General features: G+C 56.4%; 1 protein-coding gene across 2 annotated transcripts in view; it reads left to right on the top strand.

Moving 5' to 3' along the window:
* Positions 1-1,117: 1,117 nt before the first annotated feature.
* The window catches only part of CSDC2 (cold shock domain containing C2), a 15,464-nt gene continuing 13,190 nt past the window's right edge, over positions 1,118-3,391 (top strand). For both annotated transcript variants that reach the window (XR_002481379.1, XM_008048442.2), the window contains exon 1: positions 1,118-1,325. The gene's annotated coding sequence lies outside the window, so the exon portion shown is untranslated. The remainder of the gene's footprint in view (positions 1,326-3,391) is intronic.

Genomic DNA, 3,391 nt, shown 5'->3' on the forward strand with positions numbered 1-3,391 from the left:
GTGAGACTCCAACTCAAAAAAAAAAAGAAAAGAAAAGAAAATGCCAGCCTGACTCAATAGTACTGGAAGACACCAAGGAAAGACTTCCTTCTTTCCAAACCAAAGTTGAGAAGAAACGGGAAGAAGAAGGAAGAGAAGCCCCTTTGTGAAGGCCTCCCCTAGTCAGGCCCTAGGCTTATGGACATATTGCCCTCTCAGTGCTCAGCAGGGGATCAGAGTTATACAAGAGGGAATGGCTTAAGGCCACACAGCCTGACAGGGCCAGACCCCTTCAAAGCCAGGGCATGTCTGATGTGGAAGCCCAGGCCACCTCATGGAGCAGGCAGGGACCTATCTAGCTAGGTACCACGATTCTGTCAGTCCTCTCTGCTCAGAGCCTCCCAGGTGGTGGGGTGTGTGCATACGTGTGTGTGTGTGTGTGTGTGTGTGTGTGTGTACACGCAGGATGCTAATCGCTACCGTAGGGTCCTCTTCAACTCAATTCAATTCAGTAGAAATATCTCAAGGGCCTACTGTGTGGCAGACAGGAATGAGTGCATGTGACCTGCTCACATTTTTCCCTCTGGAGAATCTCAGAGCCCAGTGAGGAGATAGGCCTTAACAGTGTCAGTTCTAGTGGAAGACAGAGCCACTCTGAGTCCAGAGGGGAGAGGAATGACTGGGAGTCCCTGGGAACCTGGCTTGTCTCGAGCCCCTTCTCAGGCTTGGCCTCCATCCTCCCAGGCTCAGCCCTCACCCAACTCCGCGGGAACCCTCAGTGTGTACCACACACCACACCACACCACACACACACACACACACACACACACACACACTCACTCACCACCTCACTTGCTCTCTAATTACCAGGAATGCAGCGTTGTTGTCGCCAGCTCTTCCTCCCTCGCATTCCTCAGCAGCTACCCTGACCTGGCAAGGCAAATTACACCGTGGCCCGGCAATAAAAGCCACTTTCCCAAAAAAGAAGCGTTAAGGCCCTGAGAGACGCAGCTGAGCCTCTCACCTGTCAATGCCTGACTCAGGAGGTGGTGTCTAGCCCAGAGGCGACAGAGTCTGGTGTCCCTTTAAGCAGAGAGTACAAATTCCCATCCCAGTCCCTCCCTCCTGCTCTTCCTGACGTCAGCTGGGAGGCGTGAGTGAGTGAGTGAGGGGCCGAGGTGCCGCCTGCACACACACTCACACACATACACACACACACACACACACTCTCACACACAGAGCACATCTTCCAGACCCAACCCCTGCCTGCCAGTTCCACGTGCCAGAGAGAGGCAGAGCTCGGACGCCGCAGGAGGCAGTGCCTGGACCCCAGCTGCCCGGGAGAGGTGAGGGACTGGAAGGGGCCTGAGGACACTGTGTTAGAAACTGTGGCTTTGGCAGGGGCTAAGGAGGGAGGTACAACATGGGGGGGCGGGTTTGCAAAGGTGGGGGCTGGACCAGCCCAGTTAAGCTTACAGAGAGGATGCTGAAGGTGTAGAGGAACCCCCCCCCGTCCCTCCCTCCCTCCTTCTCTCCTCTTGACCCCCAAGGGAACGGAGGCTATGTGGCTCCCCATGGGAGTATGTCTGTGTCTGGGACTTGTGTCTGGCTCAGAAGGCAGAAAGCAGCAGATACCTGCCAAGCCGCAGCCTCCTGTCTGGGACCCGGGGAGAGGTGGCCGGTGGGGGGGGGGCATGGACCGAAGAAATCACAGTGCCCCTTACAGATGCTGAAAGGAGAGGGCAGCAGGGAGCATCAGGGGCCTCCCCCTGGGAAGGTGGGGGGTCTCCCTGGAATTTGGGGCTGGGGCTGGGGAGGGAGCAGCTGGAGCAGGCAGACAGTTGGACTTGAAGCAGCTGTCTTACCCTGACTCTATTTTTTCCTCAGTGTGATGGGGATAATTGTGTTAATTGGCTTGGAGAGGTGGCTCCATGTTATTCTTCTCTTTGCCTGGGAGCCACCCACCCCCAGAGCCCTTGCCTCTCCCCTGCCTGCTGGTCTCACTCTGACCTCCACCCTTGCCAGGGCACAGCCCCTGGAGGGTGGGGGTGATAAGCCACGGCCTGCCAGGCCACCCCTGACATGGGATGCAGGGACTCAAGGTGGCCTTGGCTGGCACCAAGTCCCTGAGTGGTCTGACCCTGGCACAAGGAGTCCAGGCAGAGATAAGGGGCGAGGCTGGCACCCATAAGAAGACAGCAGGTTCCTGCCAAGCTGCCAGCCTGCAAGCTCTTCCCAGGGAGAGGGGAGGGGGACGCAGAGTGAGAACAATAATAAATACAGAGTGTGAACTGCTGCATCCGCTGGGGCTGGGGGAGGGGAGGAGGAAGTGTGCCCGGTGGGGGGTGGGCAACCTCTCTGAGAGCCTGGCACCATGCCCACCTGGATGTGATTTGGCAGGGGTCTCTCCCTGGGAAGGTGGGGGGTCTTTAGCCCTCTGGGGAATGGGGAGCTAGTTTCCTAAACCTGACTCTATCCAGAGGCCTCTGGGTCCTCCAAATTCTGAATGTTTCCTCCTCCCAGCTTTGCCCCCCTCCCCATTTTCTTGAAGTCTTTTCCGAAAACATCTATTTTCCATATCTGCTCTTCTTGATCTTTCTGCTCCCCCTTCAAAAAGAGAAAAATACAGGTGTAAACAGGAACTGGATGCACAGTGGCCTGGGAGACACCAGAGGACAGTTTTGGCCACAGAGGCCTCTCCCAGGCCTGAAGAGAGATGGCTGGGCAATGTCATGGATGCGCCTTGGCCAGGGAGGGGGCTTCCTGGGGGCACTGGGGAACCCACACGAATTGCTGGTGGGGATGGGACACCCGCTGACCAGTCTGGAGGCAGTGCGCCCCCAGGGCGGCACCCAGTAGAGGGCGCTCAGGGCCTGACTGAGCTGGTCACATCTCTGGGTCACAACCACAGCAGCCTGAACGCAGAGCCTTGTGGGAATGGAGCTCAGGCAATTCAGACCTTTGTCCATGCTGAGTAGCAAAATGGGAGGCTAAAAACAGTAGGGGGCTCTTCTCCTGCCCCAAAGCCAACAAAAATGTAGTCATGGGGGAGAGGGTGGCCTGGCATGCTGGCAAGCTCCATGGCTTTGGGGTCACGCGGATTTGAGTTCAAGCTCAGACATTCTGTATATGACTTTGATCAGTCTGTTCCTCTTTCTAGGGGGACTCAAAGTGACTTGCCTAGGGTCACACATCCAGGTGGAGGCAAAGCTGAGGTGTGAACTAGGCTCTCCCAGTGCCATCCTGGCTTCCTCACCATCAGTGATGCCAAATAAATCAGCAGTCCCCAGGGCAGTCTGGGCACGTGACACAGAGGAGGGTTAGAAGGTCTCATAAATAATTAGACTCAAGTATTGACTGGGGCAGCCCCCGCATTCTCTCTCTCACTCTCTCTCTCTCTCTCTCTCTCTCT

This window comes from Carlito syrichta, unplaced genomic scaffold (assembly GCF_000164805.1).
Source record: "Carlito syrichta isolate Samal-C Ts95f unplaced genomic scaffold, Tarsius_syrichta-2.0.1 Scaffold123485, whole genome shotgun sequence".
NCBI lineage: Eukaryota > Metazoa > Chordata > Mammalia > Primates > Tarsiidae > Carlito > Carlito syrichta.